Here is a 12328-nt window from a genome sequence, read left to right on the forward strand (position 1 = left end):
GCAGGCCAGGGACAATAAATACAAGCATTATTTCATTGAATTTGTCACACATCTCTGCAAGACATTTTATTCATTCGTTCAACGGATATTCCTTAAGCTCTCAGTGGGGTGAAGAAGTTCACTCAAGTATAGTAAGCGGAAGAGCTGGTTTTGGAACCCAGTTTGTCTGCCATCATACTTCCACAATCTTTCAAACAAGCTAGGTTAGGGTAACAATTACTATTTTATTATTTCTTCATTCAGCCTATCAACGTTTATTGAAAGCTTACTTTGTGGCTTATACAGAGCGGAGATGGGGGTGCAGGATCCAAGAATAGCATGAAGTTGAGCAGGATTGGAGTTAGGCGGCAAGCTTTCCAGGCAGAGGATGCTAGGAGCGTAAAGATCCTAAGCTGGACAGGGCGCAGTACGTTTGGGGGAAGAGGCGGTGGCTACAGGTAGTAAACCAGGCCTGCGGAAAGAAGGCCTTTTGGGCGCCATTTCGGTAAGCAAAAAGATATCCAGCAAGGCCGCGCGTCCTTTCTGCCGCTGAACTGTCTGAATTGTAACACTCGCTGTCTGCAACGTTTCCCCAAACAGTCCCGCCCGCGCCCGCGTTGCACGCTGGGATTTGGAGTCCGCTATTTTTTTTGTTTCCACGTGACGCTTCCGACTTGACTCGCTAGGCTCCCACGCCCTTCTCGGGAAGGATGGGCCTGTTGTTTCTAATTTCTGCTAGTTAATGAGAGCGCCGAGTAGAAACTATTTTTAAAGGATTTTGGAACATTTAACCTGGAGAAGGAAAGGCAGAAGGCAACTATTGTTGGGTGCTTTCTAGTCGATTTCAGTTCATAGCGACCCCTGGTGGAAAGATGGTTAAGTGGTCAGTTGATAAAAGAAAGGTTGGCTTTGGAACCCACCCAGTGGTTCTGCGGGAGAAAGACCTGGAGATCTGCTTCCTTATTACAGCCAAGAAAACCCTGTGGGGGCAGTTCTACTCTTGTCACATGGGGTGGCTGTGAGGTAACTCAGCAAATGTTTTAAATTAAATGAGTGCATATCGTGGCTGTCTTAAAAATCTGTAGGCAGAAAGAAAAAAAGGGAATTTGCACGGGGAGGGTGGAGTGAGGGGTATGGAAAGGAGGACCAATTGTAGAAATTGTTAAATAACTTCCTGATCTCACGAAGTCTCAAATCAGCTGAAGGCATTGTGTGAATGGCAAATCCAGGCCTTACGATTCTGTGGACAGGTAGCTAGATGGATATATTAATAGACGGGTCTCAGGGAGATTCTCTCTTAATCTGTTATTATTTGTTTTAAAACTTTTTTGAGAGATACTGAAAAGCACACTTACATAAGCGCACAAACGCAAGTGTGTGAGGAAGTAAAAGTCCCTTCCCCTAGTTCCTTCATCCTACCCAATCCTGGGAGTTATGACCATTATTAATATTTTGGTGGGTATTTTTTCCATTTTCCTCCTCTGTTTATGTATCTAGATCTAGAGCTCTATTATGTGTATACACTTGTGCACACACACACCGCACAAATATTGAAGCATACATGTGTATTTGTATATTTACACACGTTCAGACGCAGAATTATGTTTATTAAAGACAGTATCCTGTATGATTTACATACTGGTACTCCACAGCCAGACTGCCTGGGTTCCCTTTCAGGCTCTAGATGGCAGTGGGTTTAGTGGGTTTAGTGCTTTACTAGCTGTGTAATCTTGGGCGGGTTACTTAATTTATCTATGTCTTGACTTCCTCATCTTTGAAATGGGGGTAATGATAGTACTTATAAGATTGTCGTGAGGATTGTAGTTAGGTGTCATCGAGTCATTCCATCTCATAATGACCCTCTGTATGACAGAATGAAACGTTGCCAGTCCTGCACCATCCTCACAATAGTAGGTTTGTGTGAGCCCATCGTTGCAGCCACTGTGTCAATCCATCTCATTGAGGATCTTCCTCTTTTCACCAACTCTCTACCAAGCATGATGCCCTTCTCCAGGGACTGGTCCCTCTTCATAACATGTCCAAAGTAAGTGAGATGAAGTCTTGCCATCCTCGCTTCTAGGAGCATTCTGGCTGTACTTCTTCCAAGACAGATTTGTTCATTCTTCGGGCAGTCCATGGTATATTCACTATTCTTTGTCAACACCATAATCCTTTGTTAGTTTGGCCAGTGGTTTGTCTATTTTATTGACCCTTTCAAAGAACCAACTTCTAGTCTTGGTGATTCTTTCTATTGTTTTTGTGTTTTCTATTTCATTTATTTCTGCTCGAGTCTTTGTTCTTTCCTTTTTTTCTGGTGACTGTGAGCTTCTTTTGCTGCTCTTTTACTATTTGTTCGAGTTGTAGGGTTAAGCTATTGAATTTGGTCCTTTCTTTTTTTGATGTGTGCTTATTGCTATGAATTCTCTTCTGAACACTGCTTTTGCTGTGTCCCACAGGTTTTGGTATGTTTTATTTTCATTCCCATTTGATTCTAGGAATTTTTTTATTTCATTTTTATTTTTTTCTATTACCCGGTGACTTCTGAACAAGATGTTATTCAGTTTCCATGTGTTTGATTTTTTCCCCTATTCTTCCTCTTATTAATTTCTAGTTTTATAGCATTGTCATCAGAGAATATGCTTTGTGTTATTTTTGCTTTTGAGTTTATTGATGTTTGCTTTGTGGCCTAAAATATGGTCTATTCTGGAGAATGATGTATGCACATTGGAGAAGAATGTATAATGTACTGCTGTTGGGTGGTGTGTTCTATATATGTCTATGAGGTCAAGTTGGTTAGTTGTGTCTTTAGGTCTTTTGTAGCTTTGTTTAGTTTTCTTTCTATGTGTTCTGTTCATCGAAAGTGCTGTGTTAAAGTCGACTATTATCGTAGGACTGTCTATTTCTCTTTTCAATGCTGTTAGTTTGTTTTATGTGTTTTGGAGCTCTGTCATTGGATGTGTAAATATTTATTGTGGCTATGTCTTCTTGGTGGGTTGTCCCTTTAATCATTATATGATGCCCCTCCTTGTCTCTTATGATGGGTTTTGATTTAAAGTATTTTATTGGAGATTAATATTGCCACTTCTGATCTTTTTTGGTTACTATTTGCATGATATATTTTTTTCTATCCTTTGGTTTTTAACCTATTTATGTCTTTGTGTCTAATGTGTGTTTCTTGTAGGCAACATATTGATGGGTCTTTTTTTTTTCTTAAACCCATTCTGCCACTGTCTGTCTCTTGACTGGTGCATTTAAACTATTTACATTCAGTGTGATTATCAATAGGTATGAATTTACTGTTGTCATTTTGTTACACTTTACACTTTTTGTGGTAGTGTTGCCATTTCTTTGTCCTGCTTAACTCTGTACTGAGTTCTTTTTGTTTATGTATTTTCATTTCCTTTGTTGTTTTTGATTTTGTGTTTACTGAACCCTTACGGTTTTCTCCTTTATTTTGGTGAGCAGGTTTAATAACTTTCTTTGTGGTGACTCTGACATTTACCTTTACCTTCCTGTTTAAAACAATCTGTTGTTTCTTGATAGCACCATGACTTCCTCTCCATATGGAAGTTCTGTGTCTACACCGTTTATTCCCCTTTTTGTCTTGAAGATGTCCTCGCTTACAGATTGACATCTCTGGTCTCTGTTTTGGTTTTGTAGCTTTATTTTACTTTTGCTCAAAATGGACCTGCTGTTCCAGACCGGATGGCAGGGCACCTCCTCTATGTATCTCTCCTTGTTCGCTGCTGTCGTTCAGTTTCTTTTCCCAGTTGATGTTTGATATGATTCTATGTCCTTTCATTGGTTGCTCAGGGTTCCAGGTTGTCATCTATTATCTGTTACACTTTGTTTCTTGGGTGTTTGCCATAGAGGGACTGCGTGGTGCATCTGACTAGGCCGCCATTTTGAATCTCCAAGGCTGTAAATCTTTATGTAAGCAGACTGCCACATCTTTCTCCCACAGAGTAGCTAGTGGGTTTGAACCACTGACCTTTTGGTTAGCACCTGATCACTTTAATCACTGTGTCACCAGGGCTCCTCGATCCCGTAGAGATAGGTCTTAAAGGAGCATAATACTCAAGGCAGACATTCTTTATTAGTTAAGCTAAACTATTGTTTAGTTTTAAGAAGACTTCAGGGACTAGTTTTAATTTAAGGTTTAAAAATTATCTTAGGACAATAGTTTTGGGGATTCATCCAGCCTCCGTGGCTCCAGAAATCTGGATTCCATGAGAATTTGAAATTCTGTTCTGCATTTTCCCCTTTTTGATCAAGATTCTTCTCTAGTCAAAATATTCAGTAATGGTAGCTGGGCACCATCCAATTCTCGTCTCAGGGCAAAGGAGGCAGTTGGCTACACATTCCATTTCCTCCTCCTGTTTTCTGATTCTTCTTCCTCTGTAGAGCTTCAAACTGGTTCATTCTGGTTTAACCCCCTGCTGATAATTTGTATTTCCACCCCAGATGTACTGAGCTAGAATCTACATTTTTAAGACACACCCTGCACTAATCCTGTCTCATAAATATAACAAAGACAAACCATTCCCAAATGGGACTATAACCACAGGCATACAGGTTAGGATTTACAACACATATTTTTTGGTAACACTATTCAATCCATGGAGCCCTGGTGGTGCAGTGGTTAAGAGCTCAGGCTGCTAACCAAAAGGTCAGCAATTTGAATCCACCAGGCATTCCTTGGAAACCCTATGGGGCAGTTCTACTCTGTCTTATAGGATCACTATAAGTTGGAATCAACTCAGTGGCAATCGGTTTGGTGTTTTGGTGACCCTCCCCTTCAAGGCATTCTTGATATATGTACTGTACAAGAGCTGGGCATTTTCTAGGCATTGCTAACCACGCTATGAGTCAGAACTGACTCGACCGCAATGGGTTTTAGCGGCTCTGCAACAAACTGATGGATTAGAACACTTTGAGGGTAAATCTTAGGCTGTTTTTGGGCTTCTCAGCTTGTGATCAGAGCTGACTATTGACTGCCAGGAGTGTTGTTGATTTTTCTAGTTACTTCTGGGTCTGAGATCACTGTTCTGAAAGTTGAGGGTTCCAAATATGCTGTGGGATAGCTGGGGCTTTTACATCCATGTCCTGGTTTGCTAGAAATGAAAGAAGAAATAAACGTTTGAGTTCTCCTATGTTCTCTGTTTTTTCTTCAGTCCTCACTGTCACCTCCAGAGAGATGCTTGTTTTCTAGGCCGAGGCTTAAGGGGAAAACGTCCTTTATAGTTCCTCCACAGCTCAGCTGAAATAGGTTGAGATTATCTCATAGAAATTTCACTGAAAAACCTAAGGCTAAAGAAAATAAAATCATTCGCACCTCCAATTCCTTACTTTGGCTGGCCCTGAAAAGACGTTGGTAGAGTGGCTTGTAGAGTTGGGCAACACCACCCCCTAGAGGTGGTCGCTGTGCACTGCACCAGCTGGCTCACCAACTGTCAGAGTTATTTATGGCACTTTTGTGAGAGAGTGGGCCGGGGCTGTAGAGTGGGAACCCACCCATATCCATCCATGTGCATGGAATCCAGGAGCCCTGAGATCCTGATGCGTGCAGACCAGCCCTCTTGAGGAGAACTAGAGCTTCCTAGATGGGGCTGACTGAAGAGAGACAACAGAGAATTGCCAGGAGAAAAAAGTATGGCCAAGTGGGTCTGCCTGAACATCAGGGTTCAAGTCCAGAGGGGGCAGAGGTGGTAGGACCAGTGCAAAGCGGTGCCTGGCCTTCTCATAACCAGCCTCCCACAAGAGTACGTGTGTGCCAGGAAGGGGAGGGCTGTGGCATGAAGGAGAGGAGTCAGGTAGGGTGACCAGCCATCCCTGCTTGTCCAGGCCTGTCCCAGTTTTAACTTGGAGAGTCCGGTACCCTGGGAAACCCCTCAGTCCCTGGAAAACTGGAATGAATGGTTGGTCAGTGCAGAGGCAGATCACGAGGGGCCGGCCAAGGGCTCTGCTGTGGGAACTCGGTCCTAAAGAGCTGACCAGAAGGGGTAACTTGAGTTTCCCCAGTGCCTGGACAGGAAGGAGACTCCTGAGTCTGGTGGGTCAGAGGACATTAGCAATGCATGGTGCTTACTGGTGACCAGCATTATAGAATACCAAAAGAAAAGAAAAGATTAAAAAGAATCAGAGAGAAAATTATATTACTCTAAAAGGAAACGAAAGTTAGACATTTGACTTCACTAGAGCAAGATAGAAGAGCCCTGGTGGCACAGGGGTTAAGCGTTTGGCTGCTAACGAAAAGGTCAGCAGTTCAAATCCACCAGCTGCTCCTTGGAAACCCTATGGGGGCAGTTCTACTCTGTCCTAAAGGGTCTCAATGAGTTGGAATTTACTCAGCAACAATGGTTTTTTTAAGAGCAAGATGGGAGCCAGAAGGTAATGGCACAATATCTTTAAAGTGTTGAGAGAAAATAATGTCAACCTGGAATTGTCTTGCTGGAGAAATTTTCTTGCAAGGACAAGGGCGAAATCAACTCACTTTTAGATAAACAAAAGCTAAGACAGTTGACTATCAAAAATTCCTTCCTAAAGAATGTCTAGATTTTCGCTGTCCAATGTGGTAGCCACTAGCCACATGTGAGTATTTAAATTAAAATATATAAAATGAAAGATTCTGTAACTCAGTCACATTTACCAGTGTGGCTAGTGGCTACCATATTGAATGGGTCAGATACAGGATATCTCCACCACTGCAGAGAATTCTATGGAGGAGCACTGTTAAAAGATGTATCTCAAGAAGATGGAGAAAATCGCAGAACAAAGGCCTGAGACGCAAGGTGGAAGGCCTAGTACAGAAAATGATAAGTGAGTAAATCTAAACAAACATTGATCATATAAAATAATACTGATGTTTAAATTGGTTGGTTAAAAAAGAAAATGCTACACTACTTATACATGTAAGCCAGGACAGAAATGATTAGCATTAAAACGTTCTAAGATCTTTTTATTATTCATGAAAAGACTGGACCAAGAAATACAATTCAGCAATATTCTACTTATAAGAGACACGCCTAAGACATAAAGACTCAGAAAAACTGAAATTTAAAAAGATGGAAAAAGATGTACCAGGTAAATGCTGTCCAAAACAAAGCTCTTGATAAGTTTACTAGAAATTAAAAAGGTCACGTTATTGTGATAAAGCTTTAGTTCAGCAGGAAGATAAAATATTTCAAATTGCGTGCACCTAAAAACGAAGCTTCGAAACCTATGAAGTAAGAATTGACAGAACCGTAAGGAATGGACAAATCCACCATTATAGTAAGAGATTTTGAGTATATTTCTGCCAGTGTTGGGTAGATCAAGCAGATAAATGAGTGAGGATGCAGAAGATTTCAATATCACAGTTACTCATCTTGATCTAAGGGATTTATACAGAACACTGCACTCAATATTGAATCGTTGTTGTTGTCGTTGTGTTCCATTGAGTTGACTGCAACTCATAGCGAGGCTGCAAGACAGAGTAGAGCTGCGCCATGGGGCTTCCTAGGCTGTAATCTTTATGGAAGCAGATCGACAGGTCTTTCTTCTGCAGATAGGCTGGTGGGTTTGGATCACTGACCTTTTGGGGGCAGCCGAGCGCTTAACCATTGTACCACCTGGGCTCCTTAATAATTGAATAGCATGCAGTATTTTCAAATGCTTGTGGAATGGTTATGAACATTACTTATGCATAAAACAAATCTCCACAGATTTCAAAGAATTGGTCTCACGTAGACCCTTTCCACTAACAATGCGGTCCACAGAACAGCATCATCTGAGAAGCATCATCTGAGAATGGGTTAGAAATGCAGAGACTCGGGCACCACCCCAGACCTTCTGAATCACAATCTGCATTTTGACAGGAAGCCGGGGATCCCTATGTACATGAAGGTTTCACGTGCATTGCCACAAGGCCCATTTTGTGACCACAGTGTAATTAAGTTAGAAATCAGTAACGCAAAGAGAGTTAAGGAAGCCTCATGTACTCGTAAAGTAAAAACACGCCTGTAGAAACAGCAATGTGTGTATATGGGAGGTATTGTTCACTCCGTCTACACATAATGCTTGGTGTACTTGTGTATTTGCCAACCCCATGGGTTGGTTCCCTGAGTCCTTGACCCAAAAATTAGGAACCACTGCCTTAAATTTACTGTGAATCCAAAATCAAAAACGCATTGCTGTTGGAGTAGATTCTGACTCATAGAGACCCTATAGAACTGCCCCATAGGGTTTCCAAGGAGCAGATGGTGGATTCCAACTCCCGACCTTTTGGTTAGCGGCCAAGCTCTTAACCACTGTGCCACCAGGGCTTCTTACTGATAACAATACCAGTTTAATCGTAGGTAATATTTTGAGAACCAATATGTGCTTTTTTCTTTGCCTTTCTGAATATTATGATGTTATCCCTGGTCAGCCTGAGAAGAGATTAGGATCTGCAACAGAAAGGAGGCAAAGAGAAGGATACAGATGGTTTTAAAACATTATTATGAAAAAGCTTAAACATACACAAGAGTAGAAAACCCAAAAACCCATTGCATCGATTCCAACTCATAGTGATCCTATAGGTCACAGTAGAAGTGCCCCATAGAGTTTCCAAGAACCACCTGGTGGATTCGAACTGCCGACCTAACATGAAAGCCAGAGAATTAACATTGCACTATAACATTATTTTAAATCGCTCAGCTGCTAACCGAAAGGTCAGTGGTTGAAATCCACTGGCTGCTCTGCAGGAGAAAGATGTGGCAGTTTGCTTCTGCAAAGATTCACAGCCTTGGAAACCCTATGTGGCAGTTCTACTCTGTCGTGTAGGGTCACTATGAGTCGACTCAATGGCAGTGGGTTTGGTTTTTGATATAATATTATTAAGTAAACTACAGGCTTTACTAGATTTCAACAATCTTGTTCTCAATGTCCTTTTTCTGATCCAGGATTCCGTCCAGTATCCCATGTTGCATTCAGTTGTCACTTCTCTTTAGTGTCCTTCAATTGGTGACAATTCTTCAGTCTTCCCTTGCGTTCGTGACCTTGATACTTTTGGTAAGTACTGGTTATTTGTTTATTTTTTAAGTACCTCGTTAATTTATTAGAATGTTTGCTGCAAAGAACAAATAAACATAACTTCATGAATATCTAATGTTGCTGTTGGCAGTGGAAATGATTTCTGGCTATTATTATGGCTTTTCTCCAAGGTCAATGCTGCCTTTTGGCTGGTAAAATTGTTGAGTGGTTTTGTTATCCTACTTGAACTGTGTCAAAGCAGCCACTGGATTTCTGACTGTCTTCTTCCAGATTCCGTGCTTTGAGTCGCTTCATTTCTTGGTATCTCAGAGAACCCCAGGATTGGAAGGGCCAACTGGGAAATATTATGTCTTGTCCTTCTCCTGTCTGTGGACAAGATCCTTTGTCACATTCAAAGCTGTGGTGGCTTGATTTCAACATTAAAACGAGCCTTCATAATAGTACCTGGGGAAGATTTTTCTGGACACTGATCAAAATTTCGGAGCCCTGGTGGCGTAGTGGTTAAAGAGCTTGGCTGCTAACCAAAAGGTCAGCAGTTTGAATCTACCAGCTGCTCCTTGGAAACCCTATGGGGCAGTTCTACTCTGTCCTACAGAGTTGCTATGAGTCAGAATCGACTCGATGGCAATGAGTTTGGGTTTGGATGGGGATCAAAGTTTCAAGAAAAGATATAGGAAGGTGGGAGTATCTCATAGAAACAATAGAATACTAACAGACACTAATGGTAGGACCACGATAATCTAAACAGCACAGTCCTTTCCTTTCTTTTTTTCAATGTTTTCTTTTCCTTACTATAAATGCAAACTCATGCACCTAGCAACAATTTGGAAATACTTTCACCCAGTATATTTTCTAGGTGTAGGGATACTTTCCCTGCAGGGTTTATTATATACACTTTAAATTAGCACTTAAAGGAAGCATTCCAATTTTATGATGATTAAAATTTGCTGTTAACAACCCTCTAACTTTTGTAGCATTTTAGGGTTTATCAAACATTTTCAGGTATTACCAGCAGGGGAGGTAACATGATGAGTTCCAGATACAAATGAAGAAACTAAGATTTAGTGAAGTGGCTAAAGACCAGGACCAAAATCACATAGCTTATGAGTACTCTACAGGTCCTTGCCTGTATAGAATAAAATGGGGAGTATAGGTCCAAAAAGCCTTCGCATTTGAATCGTGTTATTCTCACCATTATGCACTCCTTCATACTAATTTTTAAACAATTTTTTAAAATTGTGCTTTAGATGAAAGTTTACAGAGCAAATTAGTTTCTCATTAAACAATACACGTATTGTTTTGGAACGTTGGTTGCCAACCCCGTGGCGTGTCAACACTCTCCCCTTCTCAACTATGGGTTCCCCATTTCCATTTGTCCAGCTTCCCTGTGTCCTCCTACCTTCTTGCCCTTGCCCCTGCGCTGGTGTGCCCATTTAGTCTCGTATACATGGCTGAGCTGCATGTATTATTGTTGGTTTTATGGGCCTGAGTAATCTTTGGCTGAAGGGTGAACCTCAGGAGTGACCTCCAGTACTAGTTATTTTGATAAGTACAGTTATTTTATAAAACGTCACTTGATTTAGTTTTTTTTGAACTGCTTTATTGAGATATAATGCATACCATATGGTTATTTCATTTGAAGAGTACAATTCAATGTTTTTTTTTTTTTTAATATTTTTACAGAGTTGGGCAGCCATCACCATAATCTAATTTTAGTACATCTTCATCACCCCAAAAAGAAACCTTGTAACCATTAGCAGTCACTCCCTTTCTCCTTCACAAGCCCTAGGAATCTTCTAATTTACTTTCTGTCTCTATGGATGTACCTGTTCTGCACACTTCATGTAAACGGTATCACACAAGATATGGCCCTTTGTATCTTCCACTTAGCGTGTTTTCAAAATTCACTTATGTAGCATGTGTCAGTGCAGTCCTTTTTTATGGCTAAATAATATTCCATTGTATGAAAATACTGCATCTTGTTTATCCATTCATCTACTGGTAGACTTTTGGGTTGTTCTCACTTTTTGGCTCTTATGAATAATGATGATGTAAATATTCATGGAAAAGTAGCTATGCATTTTACATTTCCACCAGCAATGAATGAAGGTTCTAATTTCTCCACATCTTTGCCGACACTTGTTACCGTCCATCTTTTTGATCATAGCCATCCTAGTGGATGGTTTAGTGTCGACATAGGCTTTCATTTCTCTTGGGTATAATCGTTGGGTCAAACGGTTAGTGTGCGATCCTTTGCTAACTGTAAGGTTGGCAGTTCAAACCCTGAGGACCTTAAATAACACAAGATGGGTCCTGCCTACATAGGACTCTGGGAGAAATGAAAATACCTTATCCAGCAGTGACCTGGGCCAGGAAAAAGTGCACTAAACACCTGACTCCATGGTAACGTTAATTGGAACCCATTAAGTAGTACAAAAACAGACCATCCATCATAGATTGGATGTGTTATTTTTCCTGGTTCCCCTGCACATAAGCTCTTAGTATATAAACCCACACCTAGCACTGCTCTGCACTGGCCTCACCTGGATGACTCAGCACATTTCTGTCGTTCCGGAGATCATGGTGCTGACCTCTGTATGTAAGTTTTCTAATAAGGCCTCACCCTGATCAACCTGGCTTTTTCTTGCCTCTTTTTTTGGAATTCAACATGTGCCCCTTAGAGCCACTCCTGCCACTGGCCAGATATGACAAACCTACCCAGTGATTCCACGGGAGAAAGACACGGTGTTCTGCTTCCATAAAGATTACAACCTAGAAAACCCTATGGGACGGTTCTACTCTGTTACATGGGGTCACTATGAGTTGGAATAGACTTGATGTCATCCAATAACAACAAAAACAACAGAGTAACTCTACGTTTAACATTTTTAGGGACTGTCAAGCTGTCTTCCAAAGTGGTTACATCATTTTACATTTCCACCAGCAATGAATGAGAGTTCTAATTTCTCCACATCTTTGCTGACACTTGTTACTGTTCGTCTTTTTGATCATAGCCATGCTATGTAAAATGGTATCTCGTTGTGGCTTTGCTTTGCATTTCCCTAATGCCTAATGATGTGGAGCATCTTTTCATGTGCTTATTGGCCATTTGTATATCTTCTTTGGAGAAATGTCCGTTCAGGTTCTTTGCTCCTTTTTAAATTGGGTTGTATGTCTTTTTTATTGTTGAGTTGTAGAGTATTTATTCTGCATATAAGTCTCTTATCAGATATATGATTTTGAAATATTTTTTCCTAGTCCATGTGTAACGTTTTCACTTTTTTGATGCTATTCTTAATTCTGAAGAGGTCCAATTATCTCTTTTTCCTTTTATTGC

Source organism: Elephas maximus, chromosome 1 (genome assembly GCF_024166365.1).
Source record: "Elephas maximus indicus isolate mEleMax1 chromosome 1, mEleMax1 primary haplotype, whole genome shotgun sequence".
Classification (NCBI taxonomy): domain Eukaryota; kingdom Metazoa; phylum Chordata; class Mammalia; order Proboscidea; family Elephantidae; genus Elephas; species Elephas maximus.